At 34.5% G+C, this 17,758-nt stretch overlaps 1 protein-coding gene across 7 annotated transcripts in view; it reads left to right on the forward strand.

Moving 5' to 3' along the window:
- Window positions 1-6,270: 6,270 nt before the first annotated feature.
- plce1 (phospholipase C, epsilon 1) overlaps window positions 6,271-17,758 on the forward strand; it is a 95,918-nt gene continuing 84,430 nt past the window's right edge. For 6 of the 7 annotated variants that reach the window (XM_028476063.1, XM_028476066.1, XM_028476067.1 and 3 more), the window contains exon 1: window positions 6,271-6,408. The gene's annotated coding sequence lies outside the window, so the exon portion shown is untranslated. Of the gene's footprint in view, window positions 6,409-16,833; window positions 16,954-17,758 lie in introns of those variants that run through there. The other variant, XM_028476064.1, reaches the window with a different exon arrangement.

The following is a 17,758-nucleotide window of genomic DNA, read 5'->3' on the forward strand; positions in this document are numbered from 1 at the left end:
TGTGTGTGTGTCGAGACTTTTCCTAGTTCATTCAATGTGAATTTGCAGAATGATGACAATATCATGTGAAGCAATATTTAAAGGTGTGTTTTCTGTGTGTGGCGTATGTGTCATTGTGTTGTTGCGTAATAATGTGTGTTATAGTTGCACTGTTACCAATCTGAAGATGGTTATTTAATCACATTTTGATCACTGAGTAGGTAAACTGTCCTGATACAACTTTTACATTTCCGATATGATACCGATATTGCAGCCTTGCGCATCAGCCGGAACCGATATTGATTCGATATCAGCATGATATAAAATTTTTCCTTAAAAAAAAAAAAAAAATAGTTGCTTATATTCAACAAAATATCTACAGTATTCTATAATTGAATAGAAAATTAATTGGGTAAATTTGAATCTGATATCCAATATTCGTTTTCAGGCTAATATCGGACCGATATCGATATTGATATCGGATCGGGACAACCCTACAAAGAAATGCTTGAAATACATTTCATTAAAATATGTCAAATCAAAGAGAAGGAGGCAAAGTCTCTGTATAATGTCTCGTTTGTTACAAATGTAACGTTAAAAAGCGTCTTTCACGTTTGCGTTTCTACACCTCTAAAGCAAAATGCCTTAAAATCCAAAGGAAATATTGATTGAGCTTGATTTGTGTATTTCCATGCATTTATAATTTTATTTTAACTTTAAAGCGTCTGAGACAATGTCAGTATCTGACCGTTTACTTGTCAGTCTAGTCATTTTATCTCTTAAATATCACTTTAAGAAAGTAGCTTTGAATTTTAGCCTGATTCACCTTTCTTCTCTCTACTTTAAACTCAGGTTTCATCATCATTTTGTTTTATGAAGTTAATATAATCTGCTTGCTTTATTGAATTATTTAAACATTTTGAATTTCACTATAGAGGACGTTGAGTCATAGTTTATATTACAGTGTGATATGCAGTTATATTTGACATTTCCATTGATTTTAATTTCTCTAATGATGTTTTACTTAAATAAAGTGACTTGGCTTCTGTTAGCTGGGATACATTTCATCTCAAGACACTGTTTTGGATAAAATCCTGCACATTCGTTTCATTTTCAACAGTTTCATACAATGCTGTAATTCTTTCTACTTTATTGTTTCTGTAATGTTGTGCGTATGTGTGTAACAATCAATAAATTCACATGAATTGAATTTCTAACTGGTGGTCTGGAGTTTTGACTGTGTGTTCTGCATTTTAACTTAACATTTCATAACATTATTTAATTCATCACTTTAATCAATGTATTCACTAATCTGAAGAAGTGTTTCATAATATCGAGTCCCAGTAAAATTCTACATAATATGAACGCGAGAAGCGTGAAAGTAACCATTATGACTACGTAATAAAAGCAGAAATAACTTAGATACCATAACAACTCGGTATTGGTATTAAAACTGTCCTGATTTCTAATAAATGTAATAAAAATAAAACAATTGCATCAATTAATAAAGTGTTACGTGTTGGAAACAAACATTTCCAATCTTTTTTAAGTCGCTACTGTCTACTTTATGATTTTACCCTTTAAATAAAGTGAAAATGTCGTGTTTATTAAGTGTATATAAAACATGTGGCCCTTTGAATTGTTTAGTACCTTTTGAAGAATTTTCAGAAAGGGCCAGATTTGGCCCCCCGAGCCACGAGTTTGACACACGTGTGGTGGCTGCTTGCTTCCCAATGACCACATCTAACATTTGTAATAATTAGTCTTAAACAGTAGGGGGCATAATCCACAAAATAATACAGTTACAATTGAATGATAAACCTTTTGATTAAGACAGATGGTGGGAAAAAATTAAAGGAATTAAAGTGCAATTGAATATAATAGATATCTGACAAAATAATTTGGAAAATGAAGGATACAGTATTTTATTAAAGCTGATTGAGAGGATATAAGTTGTATTATTTTTTATTTTTTTTAATTATTATTATTAATTTATTTTTACACGTTGGATATTCCACACTCCATACCAGTAGGTGGCGGAAATGCACCAATTCGTTGTTTGCTAACAGCCATAAAAACCCTGAAGAAGAAGAAGAAGAAGAAGAAGAAGAAGAAGAAGAAGAAGAAGAAGAAGAAGAAGAAGAAATTTATTTGTAAACATTGTGACGTATTTTGTTGGGTGGGGCTTAGCCTGAAGGCAAAACCGCAATTGTCTTCGTTTTTTTCTTAGCACTGTTGTCCGCTGGAATCCAATAAAACTTTATTTACGTTCACTAACGTAATTCCTCCTATTGTGGCACCTAAACACACAACAAGACAACATTCTAAAGCTGTAACATTACTAGTCTTTAGCCAGTTCCTGTTTTTGCCTCCAGCTACGTCACTCGTGACGTAGGCCATTAGCACACTAAAGTAATAGTGTTGCTTATTTTATTGTCAGAAAACTGAATGATTTGCATTTAACAGTAATTTCACATCTGCTGATGCTTGCCTTATCTAATAAACTAGGGGTGTCTCGATACGATACTGATATCGGATATCGGTTTGATGACGGTAAAAAAAATTAAAAACGAGTGTCGGATTATAATGGCCTGCATCTTAAATCTAAATAACATGTCCGTCTTAACTCTAATTGTGACATTTTTAGGTTTTAAATGAATAATATATTGTTCAAAACAAGCTGTCTCTCTTGTATCCTCGTTGCCTGGACCAGTGTTTCTCAAATGGGGGTACGTGTACCCCTAGGGGTATGTGATGGCACTACTTGCGAGAGAGAGAGAGAATGAACAAATAAAAGCATTAAAAATTTTGGGTTTTACAATGTTAATTTTTTGGTTAAAAATGATAATGAATGTTACCAGCAACTCACGAAACGACAACAAAAACACACAAAATAAGAGAAAAAATAATGAATAATAAAAAGAAGAGACAAACAACAACAAAATGACACCAAAAATACACGCACTGAAATAGAAAATGAGAGACAAATACACAATATTACTACAAAATACACAAGAATATCAGAGACGTACAAGATGACACAATAAACAACCAAACAACACCAAAAACACACACACCTTGAGAGAGAATGATTTAAAATAATACCAACAATAGACAAAAAGACAACAAAAACACACAAAATAAGAGAAAAATATACTGAATAATAAAAAAAGAACAGAAAAACCACAAGAAAATACACAAAATGACACCAAAAACACACAAAATGATGATAGAAATGATCTTGATTAGATATGTTGAGGAGGTGAAGCTGCACATTGGTTTGCTTTATTGTTGTAATCTGTGCTTTAAAATTTCTATTTGAAATTTATTTAAAGTTTAAATAAATCTGAAATTGTTTATTATGAAACAAATTGATTTATTGCTTGTGTTCATTGAAAAATACATGACAAGAGGCCCAAGAAAAAAATACTATTTTCCAAAATCGTTCAGCCCTAATACAAACTAATATTTACGTACATCTGCATGGCCCAACATGTTGTGTCACATGTCTGTACAGGAAACATCAAATACACCTTAAGTCGTACTCCCACAGTTAGAAGTGCGGGGATTTTGTCCTCCCCAACACCAAAGCCTGGGATTCCCACAGCTCTGCGTGCTCCATGAAGGAGGAATGAAGGGCTTGCACATTCCTGACTTGTGGCATAATACTTCCCATCATGGAGAGGGAATTGGAAAATAATCCTTCAATTTCCAAGTTGGAATGAGCGAAGGTGCAGGCAGTGAAGTGGAAAAGGGAATCTCTTTAAAACACATTTCATGGAAGGGTGGCACATTCAGAGGTGGAAAAAACCTGTAAGTGTTGCTCTACATCTGGTTCTGTGTTTCACGCTGTTACATCTATTAAGAAAAGAATGGCTTCAAATGTCAACATTCACGTCTAATTCACATACAGTATATTAGGGGTGTGTATTGCCTGGCATCTGGCGATACGATTCGTATCCCAATACATAGGTCACGATACGATATATGACTTAAGAAACATCTAATCTGTAAATGTGTACACCTTCATGAGAACATTATGTATGAAATATATTTTATTGGCATATTTTGCACTCAAAACATTAGTTTTAACATGCCATGTGTTAACAACTTACCATAAAAAAATAACATAAAGTGAGGTATATTCCGAGAACAACAAATAAATGCAGAAATGTAGTACTTTCTTTTAAGATTTTATTGAAAAAACACACAAGCTTGTCAACATGCCCAGGTTTCAGTGCACTTCTTTGTGCAGTTACAATGTCTCCTGTAGTGGAAAATACTTTCCTGGTTAAATAAAGGTAAAAAAAAAAAAAATAAATAAATAAAAATTGATCAATGCATTTAGAATCGATCCGAGAATTGCGCGACGTAATATCGCGATATATCGCCGAATCGATTTTTTTGTTTGTTTTTAACACCCCTACTGTATGTTATAGATTTCTATCTAAATTGTGCTTTAAGGCCACTGAATGTGAGTGAGAAACCTGGCCTTTATCTTTTTTCATTATAATTACGGATGACATAAGTTTGCCTAAGGGCCAGTGGGTATTTGGAAGAAGCTAAAAGAAAAGAGTCAAGGTGTGTTTCTTCACACGGTAAAGCTGCAACTAAAAAAAAAACAAAAAAAAAACAAAAAAAACAAGGTTATTACAGATCACTTGTGTCAAACTCATGTTGGAGAAAGTAAAAATGACAGAGAAAACATGAATCATTGCTGAAATTAAACTCAACAATATTTGCAGGGGCTCAAAGTTTGCAAAGGTGCTGATATGGCATGATTGCAGTCATTTTTTTATGTTAAACTCTTGAAAAAAACTCCAAATTCTTACAAAATCTTTGAATTTTCCACAAGTTATTCCATGATATTTTCCTTAATTAAATAGAAATAGATCAGAAAAATTTAGGAAATGTCTCACTTATTGCTTGGATGTGGTCTGTTTCTTATGTATTTCATATTTCATGTATACGTGGAAATGCAAACTCTCGGGCACAATAATGTTGAAATTACTCGTTTTCTTGCATAAAATCTGTGGCACACTTGAAATAATAATAATAATAATAATAATAATAATAATAATAATAATAATAATAACACATCTAATTTGTGTAGCACTTTTTTGGGCACTCAAAGCCGCATTACATGAGGAATAAAAAAAACAAAACAAAACAAAACAAAACAAAACAAAACAAAACAAAACAAAACAAAACAAATCAAAACAAAACAAAAAAAAAAAAACAAAAAAACAAGACAAACAAAAAAAATTGTGTGTGTGTGTGTGGGGGGTGGGGGTGCCCCTGAACTAAGATGTGTTTGACACCCCTGTTATAGATCATCAATGGAAAGCTTCATTATCCTAAAATACAGAATATAGAGATCAGACTGCATGGCAGTGGTGGGAGACTCTTGTTAGACATTCCAATGTAGTGACACACACACACACACACACACACACACACACACACACACACACACACACACACACACACACACACACACACACACACACACACACACACACACACACACACACACACACAGAGTGCTGAGCAGTCAGTATTGTCTTGCCTGTCCACTTGCTCAGTTTGCTCCTGGGTGTTGCCTTCAAGTGCAGTTGGACAGAACAAACTTTCTTCTGGCAAAGTACCATTATCCTTCATTTCACCAAATAAGTTCAAAATGAGATTTAAAAATATTTTCTAAAACGCATATCTCAACACATTAACACTGGATCTTATACTATTTCCCACACACACCTTGCTAAAGCATTTGACTTACAAAATACAAATAGACACTAAACAAAGAGACAAAAGCTGAATAGCCACTGTCTGCACTCAGCAATGCTAACAAACAATGCTAACAAGTGCGCCACTGTAGACAAGCCATCTATGTAATAAATATATTCATATAAATACTGAGTCAGCAGAAATAACAGTGGGGGCCACAAATGGTTCACATTACGAACATTTGCATTTATGTGGTCTTTTTGTGATTTTTTTTTTTTTTTTTTTTTTTGTTGTGTCATCTGTCATTTTGGTTACCTTTATTTTCTTGTTTATTCTGTGGTTTTTAGTCATCTTGTGGACGTTTTGTATGTTATTTTTCTGTTCTTTTTTTTTTTTGTCATTTTGGGTATTTTTGTCGTCATTTCTGATTTGTATGTTTTTGGAGTCATCTGTGACCCCCCCGGGCCGCTGGTTGCACACACTGTGGCTACTGTAGGGCTCATCATTAAACCAAAACCAATCCACTTTGCTTTGAGATGTCAGTTTTCCGAGCTGCTGTGAAGGCGTCACAATAGAGAGCGGTTCAGACGAGCAGTCCGCGCGCTGCTGCATCAACAGACTCTGTCAGACTAAAGTTTGTGCTCAAAAAGTCCCAAAACAACGATTTGGTGAACTAAGGATGGATTTTTAAAGTGTTTAGAGGTAAGTTTGAGTAACGAGTCTTTATTCTGTGTGTTAGGACAGCGTGTGTCGGGTTGTTGTGACGTTGGGGAGACCGGTTTGTTTGGAAACTTGTACGTAGTGTTGCCTTCGAGTCAAGGCATTGAATAGTGGATTTGTTGCTTTCACTTACATTTTTCTTGCATTTAAATGATTGATACGTCATTTTCGATAAATTTGCACAGCACGTGAGTAATACTGTGGAATTTCCTTGCCCAGTTAGTTTTAGTTATTTATTTATTTAGCCAAAAATAAAAGTATCTCTCTCGCTATTGTTTCAAAACTTTCACTTAAATTCAGTTTGTTTTTGTTTGACAGCAAAAATCCCTGTTTGCATAAATCTTTCATTTGCACCTCTTGTTGTGTTGGCCTTTAACCTATTTATATGTGAGATCTCTTTGCAGCGATGGTGTGCAACTATTACTGCAGCAGGGGCAAAAAATATGTGATTGTCTGATTCGTTGTGTGTTTTTTTCTCTCTCTCATTGTTGTCTTTGTATTTATTGCTGTCACATGGTGTGTTTTTGAAGTCCCTGAGTAGTCAATTTGTGGGTTTTGATGCATTTGGTGTTATTTTAATGCATTTTTGATGTCATTTTGTGTGCATTTGCTTTTGTTTAGTAAATTTTCCTGTCATTTTAATTATTTTTTGTGTAATTTTTTTGTCTTGTGTATTTTTCTGGTCGTTTGGTGTGTTTTTGAAGTCCCCGAGTTGTCAATTTGTGGGTTTTGATGCATTCGTTGTAATTTTGGTGCCAATTTTGTGTGCATTTGCTTTTGTTTAGTAAATTTTCCTGTCATTTTAATTATTTTTTGTGTAATTTTTTTGTCTTGTGTATTTTTCTGGTCGTTTGGTGTGTTTTTGAAATCCCCGAGTTGTCAATTTGTGGGTTTTGATGCATTCGTTGTAATTTTGGTGCCAATTTTGTGTGCATTTGTTTTTGTTTTGTAAATGTTGCTGTCATTTTAATTATTTTTTGTGTAATTTTTTTTTAGTCTTGTGTATTTTTCTGGTTGTTTGGTGTGTTTTCAAAGTCATTTTGTTGTCAATTTGTGGTTTTGGATTCAATTTTGTCTACATTTGTTGTAGCTGTTGGAGTATAATTTGTTGTATCTCTTGGAGTGCTTTTTGTGTGTATTTGTTGTTGTTTCGTAAGTTTCTGTGTCATTTTCATAATTTTTCGCTCATGTGTTTGTTTTAGAGTCATTTTTTGTTGTTTAATACAAATGGAAATGCAAATTGGAAACTGCACCAGTTAATCAGATCCAGCTCAGCCTCACAGAAGGCCACACATTTTTGCCAGGATTTTCAACACAGGAAAATAAATGGCTCTTATTACGATCTGACATAAACAGGGCAAGAACACACTACATAAAAATATATATATTAAACAAACACATACTTCATAATGCACAGGTGCCCCAATGTTTTATTGTCATTCGGTAGATTTCTGTTAATTCCTCATCAAAAAAATCTGTTATTAATTGTTGTGTCAAGAGCTTCAATGTTGTATTACATTTTTTTATTATCAAGAACTCTTTTAGTTCTTTTAAGATCCACACTATTTAGCAGTATTTTTCCTCATATTATTCCCATTCCCATCTTATTGTGTGCATACATTTTAGGGAGTGTTGTTAAATTTTTGAATTCGGACCCAATGAAATATCTGGAACTAACATTTATGGGGATTTACATAATGATTGATGTTTTTGTTGTATTTTGTTAAAACATATAGTACAAAAATACACGCAAAACCTGACTGACTTGTGATGTGCGTTGTCTTTTGTAACTATGATGACCCATGTTGTTTCCAAAAGTGTATAATTCAAATTTTGTTTTTGGATAAGGTAAATAGGGAAAAAAAAAAAAAAAAAAAAAAATCAAATCGCAATACTTGTTGAACATAATATATTAGAATCATAATATATATTACATTGGTATTCTAGTACTGTGATAAAATCAAATTGGGACAAAAGCACATCTAGGGCTCCTGATTTTCTGTGTCTGTAGAAAATGGATGGAAGGGATAGAATTCACTCTGTGAAAAAAAATTAAACAAAATGTCACGGAAACAGTGACAAAAAAGCAATGTTGTTTCCTTTCTCTATTTAGTTAAAATTGGACCTTGCCATTATGCAGAAATTCCTAACATGCATTTTTTTGCATTTTATCCCACATTTACACGCTATTTTTGATGTCTAAATGTCGAGAAAGTTCTGCAAATGGACCAATATGTTCCCTCAATCCTGTTCAGAATCCCTACGTGCTATGGTTTGTCTAATAATCATGTTGTCTTGTGACTGAAAATGAATGCAAAGCTTCATCTGAAGTTTGATGAACAAGTGGCTAAGATTATGATTATGACTGCATTCAAATCTAAAAAAAAAGCTCTTTTACAAAGTCAGGTTTAGCCTTTGGTGTACTGGTTGAACTGGTGGTCATTTTACCTGGTGATACGTCATGGTAGAATATGAGGGTGATTCTCCAGTTCGCGGTAATTAAAGCAAGGTTTTACAAATAATGTTTTCATATCCATAGTATTTATTTTTATGTTAAGCATGTGGCTAAAGGTTAGCTGTGTCGCTAACATGTATAAACTGCAGTAATAGCAGCTTCCACAGACTGGGCCTCAATTCTGAAGTCTGACGTACTTTATTATTGAGCACAAAAACCAAATTTTAGGGACTTTTTAAAACGCGCTGTTTGAAGTTAAGCAGCCTCCCATGGTACCTGTGACTCATCCTTTATTCTGCTGTTGTTGATGAGCGCTCGCACACTGCCAACATGCGCTCACACACATGCACTCAGCTTTGAGGGAGCCCCTCACTCCCCCTGGGTATACACAGATGTACACACAAACTGATGGAGGCGGCACACACTCTTCTGCTTTCCCCCATCATTCGCTCTCTCCGACTCCATCTGTCTCTTTTCTCTCGCTCCGTCTCTTTTTTCCTCTCTTTCTCTTCATTTTTGCCCAGTAATCAAACCCATATGTTCCCCTGAATGAAAAGTCTCTTCTGTTTGCAGCTCCACTTCTCTGAAACCTGTCTCTTACTTAGTTGCAAAGGAAAATGTACAAGGTTTCCTTTGCATTTAAAGAGGCAGAAGTAATGTTACAGTGAAGATAAATTAATAACCGTTACTGAATTCACTGATATGTATATATGTGCTACAGGGGATTTGGATTTAAGTTAGAAGGATTGTCCTCGAAAAGTATATTAGACTGTTTCTAACATGTTGTTGTTCTTTAACATTAGTGAATAACTAGCGGAAATAGAGACTCAGATTTTCCGTTTCCTAATTTCCCCAATTACATTTCAGTTTACTCATTTTTGTTGTTTTTTTGTCTTTCGCTATTTAGTAGGGATAAGCCGATATGGATTTTTTAGGGCCGATGCCGATTTTTTTTCCCATCATGCTTAGACGATGACCGATACGGACTGCCAATTTTCTTGAGCCGATATTTGAAACCGATACGACTTTTGATCCCTCAATTTACATCATAAGAATTACACAATGATGAAAACAAATGGTACGAATCACAATTTTTTAAAAAGGAACATTTATTGAAATGAACAAAGGTGAGATAGAACGACAACAAGTAAAAAATATTTAACCAATATTAAAAACAGGTGATGTAGAACAGGAACAAGTAAAAAATGTTTCTGCTCTCTGTAAATAATGCAGATTGGCGAACGCAGCAGCCCGCATCGGTTGATGCCGATACACGTAAAAAAATACATCGGTATTATCTGCCGATAATACCGATGTATCGGTCTATCACTACTATTTAGATGATTTTATTGGCTATTAAAGTTCCCGAAATGCTACCAAGCATGCAGAATTGGGTTAATCGAGTCAACTACTGTTATCAATTTTATATTCATTGGCTTCAGATGATTTACGAAAGCCGGGATGCTTATGCTGAAATTATGCGAGATTACGTCACAAGCACGTCCGTTAGCTACACTGCTAGCCACCTGTTTGCAGGTCATATACCGTGGGAATGCCTGATATGGTCCAAAAACGTGTAAGTCAGTGGGTTCCCATTACAGATCTCCGCAAAATAAAAGCGATGTTTCTAAATGTCGACAAAGTATAATTGCGCTTTGAACGTGTTTCCATTGGGTAGGAGCCTCGTAATTCCCGTGAAATCTCATTCCGCGTTACTTTGCTGCAGAAAGACGGACGCTCAGAACCTCCTTGTAATACCTAAAATAATTTTTAAGTCTAGTACTAAGAAATGTCCTGGTCTCCTTTTTTGTCTACTTGTACCACGCTATGTTTCCTCGGAGACGTGTATTTGTAGAAAAAGCGTTTCCATAGCGCTTTTGCGACACATTTCAATATCGAAACATGTGAAATTCCTCCTCACGAAAGCGTAAAAACCTTTTAAGTGATATTTGAGTGTTTTTTTTTTCATTCAGGTGTTTACATTACCAGTTTTTTTTGCACTATTTAGATTTTGTGCAGCAAGTGAGGGTTTGGTCAATGTCTTACAGCTATTTCCACTACATTTTGCATGAAATCCTGCACAACTGTGTTTATATAGCGTAAGATTTTGCATTACATGTTTGTTTGTTTGTTTGGTACACTTGCTAGACATTCCATCAACCTTTTTATGGGGAAAAATAGCATGAAAATGTGTGATATTGTCCCAAAAACTGCATGCGAGGCATTTCCGTGTCATATAAATAACTATTATGATTGCTCTTTCATTTCAGAACTCGAATTCCGCATTTTCCGTTCTTTTTCCACGGTTACTGAAAATCGGAGGCTCTACAGAAGGCAAGTTATGGTATCATACCTAACCAAAATAAAATGACAAATTTTGATGAGTCACTTGATGCCTCCATCATGAGATTGGATATAGATGCTAATGCATGTCAACGATAATCTACTTGAATGTGAAACTTGAGTTTGAATTGAGACAGTTGTGATCTGAAAAGGAGATGTGGTCAGGTCTATGATCCTGTGGTGCTGCTGAGCTCTTTCTCTACACATTTGGCATTTCACAAAACAAAGGAACATGATGGCCAAACTCCACTGTGTTAATCAGTTATTGTACTGGTCCAGTATTTGGTGCGGTCCTGCCTCCACTTCCCATGAGGAAAGTTATGGCATATGTTTTTGTCATGAGGAGAAAGTTTCATGAGTGTTGGCTTCCAGGAAAATACTTTTATCGACTCTGTTAAATCAGGCAGACATGCCACATGAAATGTTTCTAATGTATATAATTACACACCAGTCTCTCAAATGTTCATATTTTCCTTCTAAGGGCTGACCTAAACCTATAGGTAACCTTAATTATATTTTATCACATTTACAAATTCCTCCTGTTTATGGAAAATAGGTATTTTTAATTAGAGTACTGCAGTTTCTTAATGAAGCCTCTTTCATAGTATTATGTCAAGTCTTTTTAACTTCTTGCCTAATGGTTACTTTATGGTAGCTTTTAAATCTCCTCGGGAATTTGATTCTATTGTAGTCATGTGATGCTTCTTTTCTTCTCCAACTTCAAGAGGTAAAACGAGGGGGATTATATTTCATTACAAATCCATTGTTATATTAAATATATAATCATTTTTTACTTGTTTACAAAGTTATTAATTAACGACAGGATCTTTATAATGTCAAAATCATCATTGTAGGGTCTCTAAACTTCCTGAAATCATACCAAACATGCTAAATAGGGTTTATAGAGTCAACTACTGTTATTTATTTAACATTTTTCTGTGCTTCAGGGAATTTACGTGAACGGTATGTTACTCTGAAGTAACGACGTTAGCCACTAGGGATGTAACGATTCACTCAACCCCCGATACAATTCGATTCACGATACTGGGTTCACGATACGATTCTCTCACAATTTATTTTACCAAATGGGACTGTAGTCAAATGATGACTGAAAAATATTCTTTTATTTTTTTGGGGGAGAAAACTAGAAAATACTGTATTATTTTCCTTTTATTTTTAATTGTCAAAAGAATCCCTTGATAAACTATTCAAAACAATGCAATTTAACTAAAAATAAATCTTGAATGAAATAAATAAAGGAATAATACAAATGAAAAAGAAGCTTATTAATTTAAATTCTGGTTCTATAGTAAACAATGCAAAACTGCATAATTGATAATTGTTCTTTTTCTTTTTAAAAGTGCAACTGAAAATTTATTTTGTGCTTTAACAAGTGGACTTTAAAAAAAAAAAAAAAACCAACAGAGAGCACTGGTAACCCAGTGGTCGGTTGCCATGCAGCTAATCTAGCAGTGAAGAAGAGATGCTATGCTAGCAGACAGAGCTAATAGAAAAACTTGACTTTAACAGATCTTCACGTAATATTACAAATATTCTTTCGGTGCTAAAGGGGTAAGGTATCACTTATTAACATGTATCATTAACATGTAAGAGTAGAAGACGGCCAGAAAGAAAATAGTAGCAGATTCCGCCCACCGGTACACTGCGGAACAAGAGAAGGGATAAATATATAGCGCCCTCTGCTGTTTAAAAAAGTACTGCAATTCAATTTTCAAAGTATCGATGTCAATCATATCTATGAATTGATTTTTAACTGCCTTACGATTAATCGTTACATCCCTATTAGCCACGATGCTAGCTTGTCTCTCTGCAAAACAACACCAAGGAAATGTGTGATATGGTTCAAAGAATTACCGTATTTTTTAAAACCGCACCAAATGGTGAATCACCGTCACGTTACTCACTTATCACCAGTTCAGCTATTACACCATCAGTTCAGATTTTAATGCAGTCATAATACTTTGAGCCCCTTGTTCGTCATAACACATTAAAACATTAGATGCATGTATTTTCAATCACTCGATAACACGATCGCTACTTGAACCTCAACGCATACTAGTGGAAGATTTTGGTCAGAATTGGACATAGCCTTCCATTTGTCACACATTTTAGACATTCAATAACTAGTTTTTTGGGTGAAAAATATGAATGTGTGGTGTTTCCATGTCATGTTGGGGCTAAAGTTTTGCACAAAATCCCCTGCAGCCGTGTCATTTTAGCAATGGATTCGGACCGGAGTATGTTTGGTACATTTACTAAACATTCAGTCAACTGTTTTCAGGGAGAAAATAGCGTGTAAATGTGATACGACGGGGCGTTATGGACCAAAACTCATATCTCGATATTTCTTCTCAAAATGACGATACTGTACAATATGAATCTGGATCATTTTCATTCAAATTAGGAAAGACAATTCTGTGGTAAATATGCTGATGCAGAATGCCACACAGGCACATTTATTAACAAACCGCTGCACAAAATGTGCCACTTTTGGCTTTTTCTCCTCTAAGGGACATCACATTTTGGTGATGTTCTGGCTACCAAAATAATATATATATATATTCCATTCATTTTCCCATCCACACTGTGGAACTCCTGTTAATGTCAATATGAATAGTGTACATACTGTACCTCTGACGGGCACTGTACTAGTCTAAATTAAAATTAAAAACAAATCAACCGTAAGTATTAATGGGTCAAAGTTCTTGTTATCGATTAACAGGGGGCATCTGCCATCAGCTTTTAACATGACGGAGGACTAGATTCCCGTTCACAGTTCTCATTTCCAGGGTAAAATGCGATTGGTCAATACGCACTTATGCTATGTGGTTTTTTTTATTGCATTGCACAAAAAGGGGATTCCTGCACTCTCTGGCGTGTGTGGTATGCCACTGGAATGTGAAGGACTAAATCATAGTGTGAAGTATTTAGCTGAGTCTTTGCAGGGATGATTAACACTGCTGCTCGATTTTGAATAAGGCTGCAGTTTCAGATTTTTTTTCTTCTTTTTTGCACACCATTCATTGGAAAAATCCTATTTGCTCTGCAAGTGAAGGTGGATCACCTCGCATTCCACGCTCTGAGTCATTGTTTGGATGAGTTGCCAAATAATCCCTCATGAATGACCATTAGAAGAAAAGGGCTTTTATGTGGGTATGGCCCTGCGTTGAACAGGGTTGGATAAATAGCGATCAGGCCTGGAACACAAAAGATACAAAGTCATTAAAACAAATTGTTGTTCAGTGTGATTATTATTCTAAAATCCATAATTTGGATAAAGTGGTTGAACGTCGGTACGGTAGTTCTCGTTTGCTAGCATTTTTTGTTTTTAAGGTCATGGCACATCTTATTGACACAAGGGTTGAAAATCACAGCTTTAAACATTAAATTCAAGTTTCTTTTGATATATCGATCTTTGAGCTTGTTGTCCATTTAAAGTAATGACTGGCAGCTTTGCACATGTCTGTTGAGGCCAAACCAACAATATAAAACACATTTGTCATTAGGGGTGTGAAAAAAATCGATGTCACGGTATATTGTGATTTTTTTTTGGGTGCCGATTTTAAATCGATTTAATTTTTTTTTTAAGTCGATTTAAAAAAAAAAAAAATATATAGATATATATATATATATATATGTTTTTAGTTTTTTTTTATTTTTTCTAATAACAATATTTTTTACATTTTCGTGGGCAAAACTACTGGGCATGTTGACCAGCTCCTGTTCCTACATAAAAAACTTGAAAATTGTGCTACTTCCGCACCTCCACTCCAGTAGATGGCGCCATAGATATAATGATAATAATAATGATAATAAATAGGATGTTTTGAAGCAAATAGTTTTGACTCAATTTGTCCTGTGAATGATCAGTATCTTTTGATGAACTTATACAGCAACTTGATTTTTCAGTGTTGGCGGCGAGCGGAATCTGCTACTACGACCGCCTTGTACTCTTAAACATGTTCATAAATGATTCTTTACCCCTTTAGCACCGAAAGAATATCTGTAATATTACCTGAATATCTGTAAAAGTCACGTTTTTCTATTAGCTCTATCTGCTAGCGCATAGCATCTCTTCTTCACTGCAAGAATATCTGCATGCCAACCGACCACTGGATTACCAGCGCCCTCTGCTGGTCCAAACAAATATCTGACGTAAATATAGTGCAATGACTGTTTTTTTTTTTTTTTTTAGTCCAATTGTTAAGGCACAAAATACATTTTCAGTTGCACTTTTAAAAATAAAAAGAACTATTATGCAGTTTTGCATTGTTTACTATAGAACTAGAATTTAAATTAATAGGCTTATTCTTAATTTGTATTATTCCTTTATTTATTTCATTCAAGACTTATTTTTAGTTAAATTGCATTGTTTTGAATAGTTTATCAAGAGATTCTTTTGACAATGAAAAATATAAAGAAAATAGTACAGTATAGTTTTTTCCCTCAACAAAATAAAGGAATATTTTTCAGTCATCATTTGTCTACAGTACCATTTTGTAAAATAAATCGTGAGAGAATCGTATTGTGAACCCAGTTTTGTGAATTGAATCGTATCAGAAGTTGAGTGAATCGTTACATCCCTACTCACCCCTATTTGTCATGCATATTAACATTCTGGCTTTAAGAGTAAACTATACATTTAGGAATCAATTTCTCAAACAGCTACAATAAGCCCAATTGACATGTCACATTAAGACTAGATCAATATCTTAATTAGATTAGGGTTATTTACGATGACAAATTAAAAAAAACACACACACACTAGATGGTATATTACATAGTTTCTGTTTGTTGTATAGTGACTTATCTTCAGTCAGTTGTTTTCAAATCATTTTGTGTCTTGATTAAATGCTTTGCAAACAGCCTCTTAAAGATACATTATAAAATGGCTCACGTAGTGCAAAAGAAAAAAAGAAAAAAGGAGGAAAGAGCGTTCATTGTTAACCGTCTGAATCTCATTAGATCCCATTTCTCCAGAAGTGCTGAGATCATACCGTTTGGCTTTCATTAAGTTTTGTTACACTTTGTTGCAGCATGCGACATATCAGATCTAATTTGACAGGCTGGTGTAGAGCAGGCAGCAGATATGCATCTGGTTTTCAAAATTAGGTTTCTGCTTGTTTGAGTAAACTTTATTGGATTTTTCTTGATTTAAATAAATTTAAAAGTATGCAGGGGTTTTTTTCTCTCTCCCCATGACAAATCTAAGCCTGTATTTGGATTGTGGGCTTTAAAGAACTCAAGGCACTTAATGTTTGAATACATACATGTTATGTATACTGTCTTTTTTGTTTTTTGGATTTTGGTAATATACTACTGGCTGGCTTGTATCCATTAAATAACCCCGACTATGAGAGGATCTTTTATTGTTTACTTTAAAAAACATATTGAGCAAGAAAGCAAAAACTATTCCAAAAAACTCAACATTAGGTGATTTTCATGGACAAAACTGCAAAGAATTCCAAAAATGAAGAAACAAAAACTCTCACCGTCAATGAACCATGTACACGCATAGAAAACGCATGTTTTCATTGGTTGCTGAACTTGGTGTGTAAGGCCCATCCCTCGTGTCATTTGTTTGCGATCCCTGTTGTCACACACCCTCATTCCCTCTCACTGCCTGTCTCTCTGTGAGCAGGCCACACAATAGCACTTGGAAAACCTCTGGAATTATATGAAAAACTTTGATTTTCAGAAGGCAGAATGTAAGTACTCCAAACAAAAGCCAGTCAACAAAAAAAAAATCCTAAATTTGCATTTGTGGGAAGCGTTCTGTGTTGTTTGTGCTTTGGTACATAATGTTTGTACTGCAGCTGGTGAAGTAGAAGTGATTGCTTTCTTGGTCAGTGCACTTGTCATTCTCTGTGACCTTGTTTCCTGTGTGTCGGTTTTCGTGTGTGTGTGTGTGTGCATGTGTGTATCTGTCTGCCTTTTTAGCCCTAGGCTGAGATTTAGCCTGGAAGAGTTATTTGCTCTAGGTGAGGGTCACAGTTCAGCAGCTGATAAGATCTACTTCAAACATTGTGTTTGCGCTTTTAGTTTTTGGGCATTTAGGAGTTCAGGAACTTTATATTTTTTAGAGTAATTTTTTTATTTACTTTTTTTCAAACTTGGGTTGTAAATAAAGATCCCCTTCATAATTTCAGCAGTTATATAAATTGGCTTGATTACAAACACACCTTGTACTTTCTATTTTAAAGTATTCATGTATTGAACATTTGTTTTCAGGTTACGTTAAATGTTATTCTTCTGATTCTTCTGTAGTAATGTATTTAATTAAATCATAACAAAAACCCAACAACTTTTGGTTCACACATTGCTTTAAGTTTTAAAACAAAATTCAGAAAAGCTCGATTCATACCAGCACCTAAATAATCAAATTATTTAAAAAATGGACTAAAGGAAAAAACAAGCTAATAAAAAAAATAATAGAGTGAACAAAAGTGGGCCCATATTAGAACCTTGTGGAACACCAAATTTTACGTTAATGGTTCAATATTTAAAATGATT

This window comes from Gouania willdenowi, chromosome 19 (genome assembly GCF_900634775.1).
Source record: "Gouania willdenowi chromosome 19, fGouWil2.1, whole genome shotgun sequence".
NCBI classification, from domain to species: Eukaryota; Metazoa; Chordata; class Actinopteri; order Blenniiformes; family Gobiesocidae; genus Gouania; species Gouania willdenowi.